The following is a 21,174-nucleotide window of genomic DNA, read 5'->3' as shown; positions in this document are numbered from 1 at the left end:
AAAGGGCCAAAAACAAGCATTTTTCTAGTTTCCAGACAATAACTTGTGTTTAAGTGTATGGATCTCTCTGAAATTGTGGTACAATGTTCCATACTACGAAAGGAAAGGCTGGGATTGAGTTTTTGGGTTATTGCTCCAAGGGGGGTTTCAAAAAATTGGGGGGGGGGGGGGATTTTTTTCCCAATTTTTTTAAGGATTTCATATTTTTTTTTCAAAATTTTTCAAATTTCAAATTTTTAAAAAGTTTCAAGAAGAAATCTTCAATCGACAGTATTGCGCAATATATTTGTAAGATCTTTGACCACATTTATTTTGTGTCAGAAACCTATATTATGTCAAAAATTTGATCACAATCCAAATTCAGACAGTATTTAGCTTGAATTTTGTGTCCAAATTTCCCCAAACTGTTCAGGGTTCGACCTCTGCAGTCGTATCAGGCTGCGCTCAGCGAAGCATTTTATTTTCCATATATTTGTGATCATATTGTTTAACATAATTATAATGCTCTTGTTATTGGTACAAACCAACTTCTCTATCAAGAAAATGGTATGCACTTGAATATTTTTATCAATAATAGTTGTTATTTTCATTTATCAGCAGTTTAAAAAGGACTTAACATTTAACAAATCATTATTCCCACATTTCCAGCATAACTGAATGATATCTTAGATTGTAAAATATTTGTACAAACTATTGCCATTGGATACTGCACACAAGTGAAATTTATAGTTGCCATAGAAATATCTTTGACCAATAGTCTGACTTGCACACAATTTCCTTCTAGTCTCATAATTAAACATTTTCTTACCAGCAATATTTGAAAAAGAAATTTAAAACTAATGTCATCCAAATATTGATAATTATTTATCAAACATGTGATTTGTGCATATAACTATAAAGGTAAAATGGGTGTTATTATTTGGTTTTCACAAAGGAAAATGTGACTTGTGCATATAATTATGGTGAAATGGGTGCTAAAATTTACGATTTTCATGTAACATTTATTTTTTTTATATATCATTAGATCTCATTTGACTCTTTAAGTTGTATTAGTTTGATCTGACATTCCTCTGCAGTTTCTCCATTATCATGTGATTATGTTTTAAATTTTATACATGCTTTTCATACAAATATAATTATTCATTAAATGCAATATAGTATCTTGTTATATGTTATTGCATATGAAGATTTGTGATGAATACATGCTATGTTCAGATGTTGAATACTTCCAAAATTGGTGATAATTGATAGTTATGTCTACTCCACATACATATTGAGGGAGACATGATATTGTTTTTGTCCTTTCTGTCACACACATACAATCTAGCCATTATATTGAGGGAGTCATGATATTGTTTTTGTCCTTTCTGTCACACACATACAGTCTAGCCATTATATTGAGGGAGACATGATATTGTTTTTGTCCTTTCTGTCACACACAAACAATCTAGCCATTATATTGAGGGAGACATGATATTGTTTTTGTCCTTTCTGTCACACACATACAATCTAGCCATTATATTGAGGGAGACATGATATTGTTTTTGTCCTTTCTGTCACACACATACAATCTAGCCATTATATTGAGGGAGACATGCTATTGTTTTTGTCCTTTCTGTCCCACACATACAGTCTAGCCATTTTAGTCTCTCTGTGCATCACCATATATTGAGGGAGACATGATATTGTTTTTGTCCTTTCTGTCACACACATAGTATAGCTATTCTAGTCTCTCTGTGCTAAACAAAAGTTTTTCTGATGCTCATTCTCCTACACAACTCAAACTTGACAGAATTGCCTAATACATTATATAATGTGGATTCATTTATCTCTTTGATTGAGAAGACTGTAATTTCGTTGATATTTGATTTGCTAAAGTATGCATAGAAGCCTATAGAAAAATTAATCTTTATTGCACATTAAAATTTGTGGTTAACCTATAGCCATGACAGGGGCCTAGGTGGCGGAGTGGTCTAAGTAGTCAAACTACTTTGTCACTAGCCAGGCAACACTGAGGTTGTGAGTTTGAATCCCGCACGAGGCAGGTGCACTCAACTCCAATCTTAATTGACTAGGATTGTCAGTTTTCCTACCGAAGGTCGGTGGTTCTATCCGGGCACTCCGGCTTCCTCCACCAATAAAAACTAACCACCATGAAATAGCACAATAGTGTTGAAAGTGGCGTTAAACACCAATCAATCAATATACCCACGACATCCAATTGTGGGTACCAATTTTCATGTTTTGAGGAAAAATTGTTTCATCACAAATACTTGATTTTTTTTTCTCCAAAATCTGCATAAAAGGCTACAGAAAAATAGAAGAATGGAGTAGAACATTTAAATTTGTGGTTCACATACACCCATGAAAATTAGTATCCCAAGAATAATAACAACAAACATTGGTATCCCATGAATAATTACAACAAAAATTGGTATCCCATGAATGATAACAACACAAATTGGTATCCCACGAATAATTTCAACAAAAATTGGTATCCCACAAATAATTACAACAAAAATTGGTATCCCAAGAAAAATAACAACAAAAATTGGTATCCCACGAATAATTACAACAAAAATTGGTATCCCACGAATAATAACAACAAAAATTGGTATCCCACGAATAATAACAAAAATTAGTATCCCACGAATGATAACAAATCCACAGTATTTGTGAAACGTTCCATTTTTTTATCAGATTGATTTATAGAGGTTTCACACAATAAAAATGGTCGTTTCTACATATTGAAAAAAGGCTATTAGTACAAATTTTCCTAACAATGAATTTTGTAGTGGAATGACACATGACAGGATCTCTTTATATCAAATGTAGTTTTGTAGTTTTTTTTTTATCGGATTGCATTTCATATCAAAATCTGGACCAACATTTCTCAATATCGGGCAGTTTGTAGACACAATTTTTTTTACAATTTACACTATAATGATAGTAATGAAAGATATGCTTCAGAACATAAGAAGTTACGTGCATACAAGATTTCCAGAGCTACTGTCCTTGGTAACTTAGATAAGAATAAACTGGGTAGATACATGTTAGCATCAAATACAAATTCTTAACTTTTGTCTCTCCTGCGACTAAAGTGGCAGAATGCGAGAGATAAGGATTACAATCCAGAGGCGGAGTTAACTATTTGTATAAAGTTTTATATTTCATAAGTAGAAGTCCTGGATGTTTTATACCTTGGAGATACCTTGTGTTACAAAGTTTCCTTCTGTCATTTCTCCATTGTGCTGGACCTCATTTTCATGGTTCAGTGACTACTTGAAAAAAAAATAGCTGTTTTGTTTTGTCATGTGAAATACTCACTATGAGTAAAAGGATAACTTTAATTAGTATATGGGATCCTTGCAAGGTCTACACGTTTGTCAGACAGGGTTCACCTGACCTTGACCTCATTTCAGGGATCAGTGATCAAGGTTAAGTTTTTGTGGTCATATTCATATATTACTGTGTGCGGATTCCTTATTCTTTATTGGATACCAATTTTCGTGGAATTTGTGCGAATTTAAATGTTCAAGAAATTACAAATTTTGTATAGGCTTTGGTGGATAGTTGTCTCATTGGCAATCATACCACATCTCCTTATTTTTATATTGTAAGCAGTCTTTGGCAAAACCATAAATTAAATATCCACGAAAATGGTAGTTTCCTCAATCCTTGAAAATTGGTATCCACGAAAAAGTGAATCCACATTATAAGCAATAGGTCAACTATATTAATGTAATGATTGTAAGGTTTACATGACTGACTGGCAGGTTTCATCCAAACTTGACCTTTTTTTCATGGTTCATTGGACAATGTTTACTTTTGTGGTTTAGTCTATATCTTAGATACTTTAAGCAATAGGTTCACTATATTTGATGTATGGAATGATTGTAAGGTGTTTATGTCTGTCTGACAGTTTCATATGACCGTGACCTCATTTTCATGGTTCATTGGTCAGTGTTGTTTTCATGGCTTTGTCAGTTTATCAGATATTATAAGCAATAGGTCAACTATATTTGGTGTATGTAATGATTGTTAGATGTACATGTCAGTCTGGCAGGGTTCAAATGACCTTGACCTCATTTGCATAGTTCATTAATAAGTGTTAAGTTTTATGACCTCATTTTATGGTACATTGGTCAATGTTCAATTTACTTAATTAGGTCTGTTTCTCAGATACTAATAAGCACTAGGCTAACTATATTTGGTGTATGGTATGGTGTAATTGTAAGGTGTACATGTCTGTCTGGCAGGGTTCATTTGATATTTACCTCATTTTCATGGACCATTGATGCTTCTAGTTAAACCTTCACATTAAAGACTTTCAACATTAATTTTATCATGATGAGTATAGCAGGTGAGACATTTCAGTGCACTCTTGTGTAACATGATGAATGCCTTCTCAATATCATCTTTGACCAACTGACAAAATTGAGGAGGAGATCCCTGAAACAAGTATTTCAAATGCGGATTTAATTGTATTAAGTTGATGAGATGAGGGATGTCAAGAGGTCTAAAACTTAATATTAGATAAGACTGGAGGCTCTAATTTCTGTTGAATGGAAATCTTGTCTTGCTTATCATTTTGCTGATCAAAGTTTTTTTTTCAGTCTATCTTTTATATTCTTCAAGATATTAGGTAAAAGACTAAAATTGGTATAAAAAAAAGAAATCATCATTAAAGGGCAACAACTCTTATAATTAATTGACTGACGGATTCGGTCATGAATAATGTGTACATCTTTCCTTGCTGATCATTTTTGATTTTAAAAGTTTATATCTACTATAGTTTTAAAGATACTAGCCTACAAAACAAAAAATGGGTAAAAATATTTATTTAAGAATAATACCTCATTTTGCTGTCGACTGATGATTTCTGCCAAGATGTCTTATTTGAAGATCTTGTCTAGCTGATTACTTTTGTTGTTTTAAGTTGCTTTCCATCTATATTAATTTTTGAGATCATAGACTTAAAACACAAAAATGGGTAAAAGTCATCATTGGAGGACAATAACTTCTTTAACTAGTTTGACTGATGATTTCATTAATGTTGACTTATTTGTAGATCTTTTCTAGCTGTTCATTTCGGCTGTTTTCTGTTATAGTTTTCAAGAATATAGACAAAAAACAGAAATAATTGTCATATGAACCTCAAAATAAGTTAAAAAATTAACAAAAAAATAAACATATTGAAAACAGGATGAAAAAAAAACCATAAGCCAAACAAAAACATGTCAGCTACCTTGACATCATTCATTGTTGTAAATTTATTAAAAAAATTCTCCTCATATTAATTTCATTAATGCTTGGACTGGATGATCATTGGGGTCTCTAGTTTATAAGATTTGTGTTTTTTTTGTTCCTGCAAAATTGACAATATCTCCATTTTCAAATCAATATTCTAAGCCAATTGATGATAAGATGGGAATTACATCAGATACAACTTTATGAAGAATATCCCACATAAGTATAAACTTGTCTAATGTAAACTTTTCAGTAGGAAGGGGACATTGAATTGCATATAGATTTCCCTAATAGTGCTTGTTACTTACTGAACTAAAAAGATGATACAAAACCTTTGTACTATCCCTACTGCCTTGCAAACCAAAGTACAGTGGAAGAACCAGATAGGACGTAGAGGGTGTACGGTACGCCCCCTTTTGATCGCCAAAAAAATAAAATCTCTTGTTTCTCACGATTCATATAATTTTTTAGCATTAAGTCGTCCAAATTTGTTTTCTCCTCTATCTATTTCATTATCTCAAAATAAGCCCCCTTCAAAAATCCTAGATCCGCCCCTGAAGTAGGCTAACATAGCTTTCTTTATTCTTTAGGATGTACGATCATCTAAAGTTGCAAGTAGGTGTTAAATGTGCAATGATTGGACCAGAATCTAAGCTGAAGTAAGAAAATTCAAAATGCTTCCTTGCTTTTAGTTCAAGTTGACATCTCAAGTACCATTAATTATGTCACCATCAAAGCTAGTGCACAGAAGTTGAATGAGTAGGTGGCACTTGAAAAAATGAAGTACCGGTATGTATGTTTGGTGTACTTTTCATGTTTTATTGACCTTGGGTTAAGTTAATATAAAAAAAGATCATACTCTTCCATAGAAATGCACTGTTATAAGAGTTGCGTTTTTTAAAGTTGTTTTTACATGCTTGTATATCACACGGATATGTGATCAAATAAAACAAGAAGAGTGTTCACCATGATCTTTACATTCAGGTTAAAAGTATTTTACCCGTGTATTTTCTCTGTAGCTGACTTTGTTCATAGTTGATTTCATTTGATTTTTTTTGTGTTCAGAATAAATTACGGTACTGAAACATATCAACACTTAATATGATGATGAAGACTTTGTGTTTAATGTCCAACGGCAAATATGATAAGTGTATCTGATCGGGAACATGTTGATGCGATTTGAAAATGAACCCTGCTTTGCACTAGACTGGCTCATTGACTGATTTTAAACGTGATAGTTCAAAAAGGTAACCGTCCGCAGGAAGACATTCACCCTACCCGGACACTCTTTTCTGACCCTGAGCCGATCACTTTGCTCTTACTTTACCCCTTAATGCCACATTATTATCGGATAAACAACAAGTACCAATTTGCAAGTGTTTGGAACCCATTTATCGAACCCAAAACCTTCCGCACTCGAGGCGAACAAGCTACCAAGACCATCGAGTTAGAAACTTATAATATAAAGGTATGCTAAGTATATCTGTGAAAAAAACTATAATGTTTGCTCGAAACCAAAAGTTTAAGATGTCAAATAAATCAAACATAAGAGGTTAAAAAAAAAGAAAGAAATAGACCTAAACATAATAGAAAAAAGGCGTCTTATGATAACTTTGCCAAGGAAAGTTGAGGCATTAGTATTGGTACTATTTTCTTATTTTTAGACTGAAAATTTATTTAACAGTATATCATCTAATTTATATGACAACCGAATCGCTGGCTTTTGAGCAGAGTGTACCATTGAAGAAGAACAGTCCCCATCTGGTGACACCGATTTAGAGATAACTTTAGTAATTGTGTGTGTGTGTTATAGTAATCTCAGATCATATATAGGAACTGAAAAGGCAGTGGCGGATCCAGGGGAGTTTCGGGGGTTGGAACCCCCTTTTTTGACGATCAATACATTTGAATGGGGACATATAGTTGGACCCCCCCCCCCCCCCTTTTATTCTGGGTTAGGAACCCCCCCCCCCCTTTTATAAATGGCTGGATCCGCCCCTGAAAGGACTTCACTTCATTTTTTCTACACCAGTTAAAGTTGCTACTACTACTGACAGATAAATCAAGCCATTCATGTTGCGACGAGTACTCTGGTAGTATATTATGACTAATTTAAAATGCCCAGCTTGATTACTACGTTCTTATATTCACGTTGTAAGAAGGACAAATGTCTACTTTGTTTATGATGTTATATCACATTCTTAAAACGTTGTTCAACTGGCAAAGAGTTAGATGATGTAACCTTGACCTTTGAGACGCACTACAACACCATGTTACACAGTTTCAGTGGCAACATTAAGGTGTGTGTGATGGCGAACAAAACAGTCATAATAATAAAGAGTTAGTCAATGCTTTGTGTGGAATACTACAGAGACCGCGTAAAAATTAATGATGTATATGTTATGCTCTTGAGGATATAATGGTATTTTAGTGTGCACTTATATATAATCTTATGTACTTCAATAAAGTCTTCTAATGTAGATATAGACAACACAAGCACTGAATGCAGTAGTGAGTACACAGTTCCAAATTTACACGCATCTTCAAACGTTTGAATCGATCATAATTCATATTGTATCGCTGTTTTACTTATTGGAAGCCTATAAAAAGGCAATTCAATATCTAGATTCAAAATGGATTATTAATGTTGTTTACATAATCTTTAGAGGGAAAAGTCCGTCCTCAATTTTATCAAGTCAGATCCCGGGCTAAGAAATATTGTCATTTATTTTCCATCCGGCAGCAATCCCATGTCAAAGAGGGGCGTCAGATTTGCTGTCCGGGATGTATAAATACGCAGCCACGTTCGATCGGAGTGCAGTCGTTAAATGCGATGCCTAGTGTTGTGGGAGAGTAATTCTGTCAGCAATTCAAAGAACCCTGGCAATAATTCTCTGAGGGATACGTGCATGCATGGCCTGTTGTAAGATAATACTTCGACCCCTTCAAACATATTTTTTTTTCAGTTGCAGTCAATGTGTCTATATCCTTTACCCCGTTCGATCAAAATTGCAGAAACTACTTATTGGACTTGTTGATTTGTTCTGAATATGCATGAAATATTTGTCACCGGACATAGCATGCAAACAATAACCTTAACAATGGTTGAGCGTATACTCATCATGTGTGATATATAGGTCAATAGTCGTTAAGCAAATAACAAACAATCTATCAAGCAATAACAATGGAATAAAAAGGATTTCAATTCAATTTTTGGACCTTCTATTCTTCTATAGTCCCACAAAAATGGTACAGCTTAAAGTGCTATATAAGGGGAAGTTTAATGGACCTTTTACTGTATCTAAAATTGGTTTTCACCCAACAAATTATATGTCCATTATGATTTTGTGAATTTAAAATTTATTTGGTGCATATATACGCTCTACCTTGCCTAACCTTGCCCCCCCAAAAAAAAATCAGAAAAAAGTTATTTTTCGTTTATTGTTTTGTTATAAATTAGGCCGTTAGTTTTCTCAATTGAATTGTTTCATACGGTTGCCTATAATTACTTACATCCACTTTATTTGAACTTTGGTGGATAGTTGTTTCATTGGCAATCATACCTCATCTCCTTTATTTTTATTTTGAATTGCCGTGTATAAAAACGCAATCAATACGTAGCCTTGACTGGCAATTACGCAAATAAGACAAAAACCTTGCAACTGAACTGTTTTTGTGTATATGTAATTTAGTGTGTAAGCTAGTTACGCAGTACGCTAAGGTAAGTTTATACATCATTATTTGTTGGATATAATTTGTATGTTTTATGATGACTTTTCTTTTAATAATTTGATCAATGTTTTTATTCAATCAAGGTTTTTATTCAATGGACATTTTTAGTAGTTCTTGTACTTTTTTCATTTCACGACTATTACAAAATTGTTTCGTTTTGTAACAGAATGTGCTTGCATGGTCATTACAGTTAGCATTCTTACGGCCAAATGTTGTGATGAATAATTTCAGCGGTCGCTGAATTTATTGTTTAAATCTTCGAGACCAAATTGACGGTAAATGCCCTTCTTGTTTTTAAACGAATTTTTAAGTTAATTGATTTTATGTTTTTTTTTGCATACCGTATTCCAGAAAAATTATCCATCTTGTATTATAGTTCAACCACAATCACTTGCATTTCTATCAATAAATGATTAAACAATGTTTAAATCAATAACAGAATAGTATGACGTTGCGCACGATGTTGGTACTACTTAGCGTTACACGACGTTCCTCATAATGAAGCGATTTCGACGATTTCAAAGAACGTTTCAAGCGTTCAAGCTTATAATTGATGAGGTCAATTTACTGTTGTGAATTTGGTAACCGATTTCGAGGTATTATTTCATATTTACCACATACATTGATAAAACGTTCATGTCTGCCAGTTTCTATTCTTAAACAGTGATTGCTGAGTCTGTATTTTGTTAACAAATGTTTTTGGGGGTGCTTTAAATCTAAATAATTTTCATAGTCAAATGACCTCTTGAATGAAAAATAAGTGTCCAATTTGCCTTGATTCTGTAAATAAGAATCTCGCATTTTCTTCCAATCATTTTGAAAATTTAATTTGAGCTGTTTTTTCAGTAAATTTTTTAATTTATTTTTGCCTAAATTTTTACATATATTTAGGTCAATACCCAATTTTTCGCTGTAGAAAATGATATTAGAGAGCCATGAATTATTGGAGTTAGTTTGAGCTTTACTCTCAATCATTTTTAACTCAGCATAAGCACTTTTCATTAAAACAGATGGGGAATTCTCTAGTCTATGCCAATACATAAACATATGTGTTAGCAAATTTTTATAAAGAGGATATCTACCCAGTCCAGACAGGAATACAGATACACAGTTTCGGTGGCAACATTAAGGTGTGCGTAATGGCGAACAAAACAGTCATAATAATAAGGAGTTAGTCAATGCTTTGTGTGGAATACTACAGAGAACGCGTAAAAATTAATGATGTATATGTTATGCTCTTGAGGATATAATGGTATTTTAGTGTGCACTTATATATAATCTTATGTACTTCAATAAAGTCTTCTAATGTAGTTATAGACAACACAAGCACTGAATGCAGTAGTGAGTACATAGTTCCAAATTCACACGCATCTTCAAACGTTTGAATCGATCGTAATTCATATTGTATCGCTGTTTTACTTATTGGAAGCCTATAAAATGGCAATTCAGTATCTAGATTCAAAATTGATTATTAATGTTGTTTACATAATCTTTAGAGGGAAAAGTCCGTCCTCAATTTTATCAAGTCAGATCTAGATCCCGGGCAAAGAAATATTGTCATTTATTTTCCATCCGGCAGCAATCCCATGTCAAAGAGAGGCGTCATATTTGCTGTCCGGGGTGTTTAAATACGCAGCCAAGTTCGATCGGAGTTCAGTCGTTATATCGATGCCTATAGTGTTGTGGGAGAGTAATTCTGTCAGCAATTCAAAGAACCCTGGCAATAATTCTCTGAGGGATACGTGCATGCATGGCCTGTTGTAAGATAATACTTCGACCCCTTCAAACATAATTTTTTTCTGTTGCAGTCAATGTGTCTATATCCTTTATCCCGTTCGATCAAAACTGCAGAAACTACTTTTTGGACTTATTGTTGATTTGTTCTGAATATGCATGAAATATTTGTCACCGGACATAGCATGCAAACAATAACCTTAACAATGGTTGAGCGTATACTTATCATGTGTGATATATAGGTCAATAGTCGTTAAGCAAATAACAAACAATCTAGCAAGCAATAACAATGGAATAAAAAGGATTTCAATTCAATTTTTGGACCTTCTATTCTTCTAGTCCCACAAAAATGGTACAGCTTAAAGTACTATATAAGGGGAAGTTCAATGAACCTTTTACTGTATCTAAAATTGATTTTCACCCAAATTATATGTCCATTGTGATTTTGTGAATTTAAAATGTATTTGGTGCATATATACGCTCTACCTTGCCTAACCTTGCCCCCCCCCCCCCCCCAAAAAAAAAAAATCAGAAAAAAGTTATTTTTCGTTTATTGTTTTGTTATAAATTAGGCCGTTAGTTTTCTCAATTGAATTGTTTCATACGGTTGCCTATAATTACTTACATCCACTTTATTTGAACTTTGGTGGATGGTTGTTTCATTGGCAATCATACCTCATCTCCTTTTTTTTTATTTTGAATTGCCGTGTATAAAAACGCAATTAATAGCCTTGACTGGCAATTACGCGGCAAATAAGACAAAAACCTTGCAACTGAACTGTTTTTGTGTATATGTAATTTAGTGTGTAAGCTAGTTACGCAGTACGCTAAGGTAAGTTTATACATCATTATTTGTTGGATATAATTTGTATGTTTTATGATGACTTTTCTTTTAATAATTTGATCAATGTTTTTATTCAATCAAGGTTTTTATTCAATGGACATTTTCAGTAGTTCTTGTACTTTTTTCATTTCACGACTATTACAAACTTGTTTCGTTTTGTAACAGAATGTGCTTGCATGGTCATTACAGTTAGCATTCTTACGGCCAAATGTTGTGATGAATAATTTCAGCGGTCGCTGAATTTATTGTTTAAATCTTCGAGACTAATTTGACGGTAAATGCCCTTCTTGTTTTTAAACGAATTTTTAAGTTAATTGATTTTATGTTTTTTTTTGCATACCGTATTCCAGAAAAATTATCCATCTTATTATAGTTCAACCACAATCACTTGCATTTCTATCAATAAATGATTAAACAATGTTTAAATCAATAACAGAATAGTATGACGTTGCGCACGATGTTGGTACTACTTAGCGTTACACGACGTTCCTCATAATGAAGCGATTTCATCGATTTCAAAGAACGTTTCAAGCGTTCAAGCTTATAATTGATGAGGTTAATTTACTGTTGTGAATTTGGTAACCGATTTCGGTTTGTCTGAAAATGCATAGCTTAACATATAAAACTCAAAGTGGTCGTACACATATTTTGTTTAATGAATATTCATTTAAAGGAGTTGACAGTCTTTCCAGGCGTTAATTGATAATTTTACTTTTGGCAGCAGTTCGCATTAATGAATCATACATTAATTTTCAAATTTATACAGATTTCTTTTTAATATAAATTAGATTTTGAATTTATTTTCCCTTTTATTACATGTTTATACATACTCCTTTTGTTGCATTTCCTTCCGTTTCCGTTTCCTTTCTATATTTTATCATTTCCCGATGCTTTCTTTGTCGCAAAATTTCTAGGTAGTTAAACATTTTGGATTCATGTTTTTCTCATTTCCGTATTTTTGTGGCATTATGCAAATCCTTTTTTTTTTTTGTTATAATTGCCAGCAATGGTTTTTCTCTATTTTATTTTATTAACCAAAAAAATATGCATGTTGCTTTTGATGAGTTAAAACTTGCAGATAGACAACGTTCCTTGAATAAAACAAATGTCACGAATGTGCTGAAAAACCGAGATCCCGATATTTTTTATTTCAATCTTATTTGGTCAACATTTGAAATTAAACTTAAGCTTTTCCTTTATCATACATTGGTTATATTATAACTTTTATTTTTATTTTCAATCTAATTAAACTGGAAACAAATAATTATGATATAAAATTAAAAACCCGAGCATGACATCAATTACGTTTTGCGAACGTTGGGACAAAACGGCTATACTTTTTGAAACGATCTAAAAATCTTGTTGCCTATCGAAAAAATGCGTTTTTTTCGTTGGGACAAGATGGCTATACTTTTTGAAGTCATTGCAATAGAAACTATACGCATGGATTCCGGCAATAAAATATCATGAACCAGGAGAAAAGTAAAAAAAAATTTCAAAATATCATAAATATTCTTCCTCTCAGCTTTTCCAATTTCATGGTATAAATGCGCAAACCCGATATATGCTTACCTTGCATATGCTTGGACATTTTTTCAGACCGTTTTCAAAAATAACATTGTTCGGTTTACGGTTTCAGTAATATTGATTTTGCTTTTACACGCGAATAACAATAACAATAGCCATACTTTTGTGAAGTTTTATGATGATCAGAAAAAAAATACCGTAGGAAAGAAACGGAACTCCACTCTTTTGCACACAAAATGTAACGATTACGTTTTTGCGTAAAAATGGGATAATATAGTGTTATAATTCTTGATATTTTAAATTTCGGTTCCTTTTTTTCTTTATTTTCCAACCTAATGTAATAAATTCAACCAGAAATCACTATATTTTTATCGAACTGACCAGTCTACTTATTTATTTTCATGCTAATCTATAGCAAAATGGAATTCGTACCAACATCGTGCGCAACGTCTATATATGTACATGGACTTTTTTTTTACACAGTTTTAACTATTAATTGGTAGAAATTCAAGTGACAGCTAGTGGTTCAACCTATATAAAGTTCTTCAGTATAGTTATGAAAAATTTCATTCTTTTGTTAGCAATTGAAATGAATTATTACAAGAAGCATCATGTTTTGATTGATTTTAATTACAATATTTAATTTCGTGGTCAAAATACTCAATACAGTTTGACGGTACACGTACATACAACTGATAATGGTATATCGGCACAACAACCTTATTATATAAAGGATCTACACCTGATAGCTTTGTCTATTTCTAACTAAAGGCGTTATTCATGGAAAAAAACCCCAACAAAAACCTCGTGTTGGAAAAAGAATAAGATATACATTTGTTGGATAATAAGGCTCAAGCGATATAGAAACATATCGATTATTTACATCAAAATATTGTGATATAGAATACCTACCTCTGTAAAAAAAATCGTTAATTTTCGGTTTTCATATATATATATAGACCTTTTGCTTTTGTTCTGATTATTTTTTCTTTCTTCTGCCGTCTGATATGTTTTTTTTTGTTTCACAACATATTGAAAGGATTTTTGGCCAATGATGTCGTACAGTGATGTGTGTTCCCCATTCACCCTGTGTAATCGAACACGTATTCTTATAGGAGTTATCTCCCCACGTCCTCTTTTTATTGTTATCTTTATTTCTCTGAAACCGTAAAAGATATCAACAAACTTTTTTCTCCAGATTGTTCGTCTACTCTTAAGAAGGTTATGGTTAAGTTTAACCGAAGTGATCCAATGACATCTTATGGGAGTTATTTCCCTTTAAAAAATTATCATAGATGATATTTTGAATTAATTCATACACCACAAGTCACAGAAGCCTAAAGTCTTTTGATATGAAGTCCTTGGTCCATTTTTTAGGACAAGGTCAAAGGTCAAGGTCATGTCCTTAATTTTGTTTCTGCTTGTTATCTTTATTCCAAAGAACCCGTAAGAGTTAAAGATAAGATGTGTGTGCCAAATAATTGTTTACGACATAAAGCAACTTCAGCGCATTTAAAGTCGAAGTGAAACGGTGACCGCTTATTGGGGTTTTCTCCCCTTATATATTTGAAATCAGTAAAACTCCTCAACCATACAAGTGAATGATCTTAGGTCTTTCGATATGAGATCAATGACTTATGACCTTGAAGTTTTGCTCAATATCAAAGGTCAATTTGACGTTCTAGACTTTTACCTTGCTAAAGATTCACACTGGTTCAATTATAAAACCATCAGGTTTTTTTGCATGAGGTTGGTAGACACATGATCTTCAAAAAGGTCAACCGGAAGTGACATTATTTTAACCGGAAGAAGTCATTTTCACACTAATTTAATGAAAAAGTACCTAGAAACCTTATATTTTTAGAATCAGTTTGAAGTCATCAATCATATGAACACTATTAAAGTGACGTCTTCTTACAATTTTTAATTTAATCCTTTCTTATTGAAAGTTGAGGTGGAAAGACCTTCAATTGTTCTCTGAACAATTGGTTTTTAATTCTTTTTTTTATTTCTTCTTTATATGGCACGCTGAGATCACCCCCAGTTTTTGGTGGGGTTCGTGTTGCTTAGTCATTACGGTAGTTTTCTATGTTGTGTCATCTGTACTATTATTTGTCTGTTTGTCTTTTTATTTTTGGCCATGGCGTTGTCAGTTTGTTTTCGATCTATGAGTTTGACTGTCCCTCTGGTATCTTTCGTCCCTCTTTTATATAGTAAGAAAAGTTTCAGATTTATGATATTTTATTTTTGCATCTCTCAAAAAATATAATATACGGTCATAAATGTACAGACAGCGTTACATGAAATGATTGTTCGTTTGGTTGAATGCTGTTCGCTTAATGTCCAGTGGCAACTATTTCGGGTATCATCAGGACGAAAACAAATTAGCAATTAATGCATTACGAAGGTTCCATTAAATGAGTCGACCAGAATGAAGGGCGGAAAATTTGGACTGCCATTGGTAAATTATGGTATGTTTGATAGAGGCAGATAATATTTTTGCTTTGCAACAGGCCATTTACGGAATCGTCAAAGAGCTGTCACAAAGGTTCCTTAACGACCAGAAAGAATGACACCTTCCTCGGTGTGTTGGATTTAACGTCCCCACTCCGACAGCAAGTTGCTGCGTATTTATACTACCCCCACACAGACAAGTGGAGTCGTACACCTCGAACGGAGAAAGTGAGATATTTTTATACCCCGGGACAGTATGAATTAAATAAAATGTTCTACAATGTATATACATTTGTAGATATTTTACGCTGTCTGAAGATTAAATAATAGTTTCAGGAAGAATACGTACTATTATAATGATACGGATGTATAGCCAATGTTATATTTGTACATAATGAGATAATCCGTATCTCAGGTACCAGTAGCATGTTGCATATATTCCCGGTAAACCTGTCACATTTTGTATTATATGACTTTCTTATTAGAATAAAATTTTGCGCAAACATACTTTTGATATACCTCTCAACGTGTCGTTTGCAATACCTAACATTCCGAAATTTTATTTCATATACTTTTTTGACGGTATTTTTGTCAGAGTCTTTAAGATATTTTTTGTCTGCATCCTTCAGACCTATATTTGCTAACTGGGACCATACAGATATATGAATTTATTAAAACAATTCATGTTTTGTTTACATAATTTTTTTCTAATAATGCTTGCTTAAGTGTCTGTGTTGACTAATGCAGTCGAAGCGTAGTGCTTTATTTCAAATCAAGCTTTTGTTTCATGCATCTAGCACATATAAACTGACCCAGTGAATCATTCATAGGCCTAATTTGAATTTTATGGCACTAATGATATCCATAAACAGTTGAATATATGCCTCAACATTTCTATATGTTAAATATATATATACATATCTGGGGTTTTGCTTTTTCTTTTGCGTTTATTTTTTTTTTCTATTCTATATTTTGTCATTACATATCATTAAGAATTAATAATAATCATTGTAATAAATTATTTGTAATTATACTAGACTCTTAGGGCGTCCTTGATTGACAATAAAAATATTGTATTGTATTGCATATTAAAAATGACTAAGTTGCACAATAAAATGTCCTTGAATCTATATTAACGCATACTCATACATGTATACGTGTAACTGAAAACTATTGTGTTTACTTCATTTGGTTGTAAGAATGGAAAGAACAGTTTTGTTATACAAATCATCGCCAGTTACATTGAAACTTCAAAATATTCTCGCATGACTCTTTCAATGTCGGTCATTTCATAAACTAGAAAACAGACATGTCAGAAATTGACCCGCGTTCACATTTTTGTTTGAAGCACAGAAACAAACAATTAAGACTGATGCAAACAAAGCAGTACATTTCATGTGGTATCAATTTCCGTAAACTTTGACACCAGGAAATATTCAAGGATACGTTTTACGTAAGTAGCAACTTTAGTTAAAAGTTCGAGCACAATAAATGATTTTATGTATTTGGTCAGCCATTTATAAAAACGGTGGCTGACGGATGATTTTTGAATCAGGGTTTTTGGAAAAGATATCATTTTATAGCAGTATATCAATTTTCATTGAAATTCTAACACAAACAGATGTTTCTTAAAATTTGTGTTTTTTTCACAAACTCTAAATTTTTACTGCAAATTTGACACCGGGAATCAAATTAGAATAGCATATTATACCTTTTTATTTGCTTTCATTGCAATCCTAGCATAAAAAGATGTTTTGCCAACATTTCCCAACACTAAATGGCCACATTTCACAAACAAAAAATAAGATGTACATCTACAAATTATGCATAAAAAATGTGGCAAGTTTATTGGGGTCCTACGCATATTTCTGTAGTGATTGCGCTTACAAAATTTATTTCTAAAACTTTATGATTTTTTAACAAAAATTAAGTTTTTTTCAAAACTAATTGGCCAACTTTCACATAAAACTGTATGCACATCAACGTATTATATTATCAGATTTGGGATTTCGGAAGTGAATTTTTGAGAGGTTCTATGACTAAGATAGCAACTCTGTCTAATATTGTTTTGTCTCTTCTGTTAGACCCTTTTGGTTTTCATGCATGCTTCATAACGTCTGTATATTTTGCTCTCCGAAATGTTATTTCAAGTGTACCTGGTAAAGATTTTTCTAGAATTATTTTTCTTTTTTCAAAATGAAATCGGTTCTTGGTATCCGAGGGTGGCGCTTTACGTAGTTACACAATTAAACGTCATTAAAAACATCAAAATCATTCATTTATATGGGTGTCAAGACCAGTTAAAAACGATTTTGAATGAAAATATTGAGTACGAATAATAATGTAAAATAATTTTTATTTTTGCATTCAATAGTTTTCGAACACTTTTTTGTTCATATTTTTCAAATGTTTATATTTCATAATTGGTTTAACAATCATAAAAACGCAGAGCTCTTATAACACTGATTTTTTTTAGCCTCTTTCGATTCTATAACAATCAAACATAGCAGAGCCTTAGAATTAAATATTTAATGAATTTTCATTGATAATGAATTCTTTAATAGACTATGGATCAACAGCGGTTATATATTATTAACTTGTAAACCAAGCAATGCAATTCAAATATTGCATACAAGACGTTTAGTAATATTGAAGTCTACAGTTTGTTTGCACAAGTGCTTGTTTTCATGTCTCAATGCACGAATAGAGGAAAGATTTTCAAGGAGAATATTAAGTCAAAACGTACCGACTAAAGGTCAAAAACATCTAATTTCTGGCAGAATTATTTTACAATACAATAAGTGAGAACATAGACCAGTGTGGATAGTAATTGTTAAATGTGTGTTAGTATGTTTGACTGTATGGATAGTAATTGTTAAATGTGTGTTAGTATGTTTGACAGTGTGGATAGTAATTGTTAAATGTGTGTTAGTATGTTTGACAGTGTGGATAGTAATTGTTAAATGTGTGTTAGTATGTTTGACTGTATGGATAGTAATTGTTAAATGTGTGTTAGTATGTTTGACAGTGTGGATAGTAATTGTTAAATGTGTGTTAGTATGTTTGACAGTGTGGATAGTAATTGTTAATGTGTGTTAGTATGTTTGACAGTGTGGATAGTATTTGTTTGACAGTATGGATAGTAATTGTTAAATGTGTATTGGTATGTTTGACAGTGTGGATAGTAATTGTTAAATGTGTGTTAGTATGTTTGACAGTGTGGATAGTAATTGTTCAATGTGTGTTAGTATGTTTGACAGTGTGGATAGTAATTGTTAAATGTATGTTAGTATGTTTGACAGTGTGGATAGTTATTGTTAAATGTGTGTTGGTATGTTTGACAGTGTGGATAGTCATTGTTAAATGTGCATGTGCTAGTATGTTTGACAGTGTGGATAGTAATTGTTTGACAGTGTGGGTAGTAATTGTTAAAAGTGTATTAGTATGTTTGACAGTGGGGGTAGTAGTTATTAAATGTGTGTGAGTATATTTGACAGTGTGGATAGTAATTGTTAAATATGTGTTAGTATGTTTGACAGTGTGGGTAGTAATTTTTTGAGAGTGTGGGTAGTAATTGTTCAATGTGTGTTAGTATGTTTGACAGTGGGGGTAGTAATTGTTAAATGTATGTTAGTATGTTTGACAGTGTGGATAGTAATTGTTAAATATGTGTTAGTATGTTTGACAGTGTGGATAGTAATTGTTAAATGAGTGTTAGTATGTTTGACAGTGTGGGTATTAATTGTTAAATGTGTGCTAGTATGTTTGACAGTGTGGATAATAATTGGTAAATGTGTGTTGGTATGTTGACAGTGTGGATAGTAATTGGTAAATGTGTGTTGGTATGTTTGACAGTGTGGATAGTAACTGGTAAATGTGTGTTGGTATGTTTGACACTGTGGATAGTAATTATTAAATGTGTGTTAGTATGTTTGACAGTATGGATAGTAATTGGTAAATGTGTGTTGGTATGTTTGACAGTGTAGATAGTAATTGGTAAATGTGTGTTGGTATGTTTGGCAGTGTGGATAGTAATTGTTAAATGTGTGTTAGTTTGTTTGACAGTGTGGATAGTAATTTTTAAATGTGTGCTAGTATGTTTGACCGTGTGGATAGTAATTGGTAAATGTGTGTTGCTATGTTTGACAGTGTGGATAGTAATTGGTAAATGTGTGTTGGTATGTTTGACAGTGTGGATAGTAATTGTTAAATGTGTGTTAGTATATTTGACAGTGTTATCTCCACTGAGTTATTGTATTAGTTGTACCCCCACCAGATGTCCATCTGATAATTTGTCGGTATTTTTAGATTTTTAGTGGCACTCTGTTGGATTAACTCAAAAATATAAAATTAAATAAGAAGATGTGGTATGATTGCCAATGAGACCAAATGACGTAGAAGTAAATGAATATATATAAGTCACCACACAGCCTTCAACAATATGCAAAACCCATACCGCATAGTAAGCTATAAAAGGCCCCGAAATGACATATGTAAAGCAATTCAATCGATAAAAAAGTAACGACCTGATTTATGTACAAAACAAAAAACGAAAAATAAATACGATATACAGCAACAAACGATTACCACTGAATTACTGGCTCCTGGCAGGCACATATAGAATGTGGCGGGGTTAAACATAGTTGCTGATGGCAAATTTTGATGTAAACCAAACAAGCAAATGATGCTTTCCAAACTGGTATCTTGCAATTTGAGATGATACATTTAGTCGATCAAACCGGTAGAGACTGCAGTAAATACATTTGAAGTATAAAAGGTAGATAATGTCACCTTTATAAAAATAAGGAAATGTGATATGATTTGCCTTTCTCGCTGATACCTGCCGAATTTATGATTTGATAAAGATTGCCTTCCTACATTGTATACTGTAAAAGTGCACTTGGAGTCTTATTCGGTAATTGTTTAAAGTGAAACAGGAAATATTTAGTTCCTTTACGTGTCTTTCAGCAGAATTTACATTTCTTGTACCATAGGTGGATGATTGAGTTAAAGTTAAAAGGGTAAGGAAGCTTTCTCTTTTTATTTTACTTTTTAGAAGGTGGTTACTAAAAAATTCAAAAAAGTTGCTATTTTAGTTATCTTTTAATATCTGTGAAACAAATCTGATATCAAATTTTAATGTGAAATGGCATCTAAAATTTTCAATTTGAAGAACATTTATTATCCTCAGAATTGATAACTCACATGACAATATGGTATCAATGGGAAAAAAGGGTATTTTTCGAAAGCAAAAAGTACACTTTCGATTCTATAGATTTGAACTCGGAATTCCCTGTGCGATTAAAAAGGGAAGGAATTATCTTAAAAATCATGATTACTTGGTATTTATAAAAATTAGACCTTTTATGTCAATCTTCATGTCGTCATATAGGTCAGTAATTTATGACAACACGACAACAAACCTTTATTTGAAATAGTGTTCTTTCAAAACTTATGTATTATTTTTTTTTCTATTTTACTTCTTATTCATGGATCTAATTTTGAGTCATGTATTCGATCGTAAAACTGGTTCAGCAGTGTACTAGGACCAATATTGAAAATTAAAAAAAAAACATTAAAGTTAAATGGTATATCCATCAATATGATTCAAAAACACTTAACCATAACAGAAC

General features: G+C 32.4%; 1 protein-coding gene across 5 annotated transcripts in view; it reads left to right on the top strand.

Moving 5' to 3' along the window:
* Positions 1–8,878: 8,878 nt before the first annotated feature.
* LOC127735447 (retinal dehydrogenase 2-like) overlaps positions 8,879–21,174 on the top strand; it is a 68,073-nt gene continuing 55,777 nt past the window's right edge. Inside the window, exon 1 of one of the 5 annotated variants that reach the window (XM_052245612.1) lies at positions 8,879–8,971. The gene's annotated coding sequence lies outside the window, so the exon portion shown is untranslated. Of the gene's footprint in view, positions 8,972–11,456; positions 11,549–16,889; positions 16,995–20,410; positions 20,563–21,174 lie in introns of those variants that run through there. The other 4 variants (XM_052245611.1, XM_052245615.1, XM_052245613.1 and 1 more) reach the window with 4 other exon arrangements.

This window comes from Mytilus californianus, unplaced genomic scaffold, assembly GCF_021869535.1.
Source record: "Mytilus californianus isolate M0D057914Y unplaced genomic scaffold, xbMytCali1.0.p SCAF_3, whole genome shotgun sequence".
Classification (NCBI taxonomy): domain Eukaryota; kingdom Metazoa; phylum Mollusca; class Bivalvia; order Mytilida; family Mytilidae; genus Mytilus; species Mytilus californianus.
Note: the sequence above shows the minus strand (reverse complement) of the source record. Positions and strands in the feature narration are given on the sequence as shown.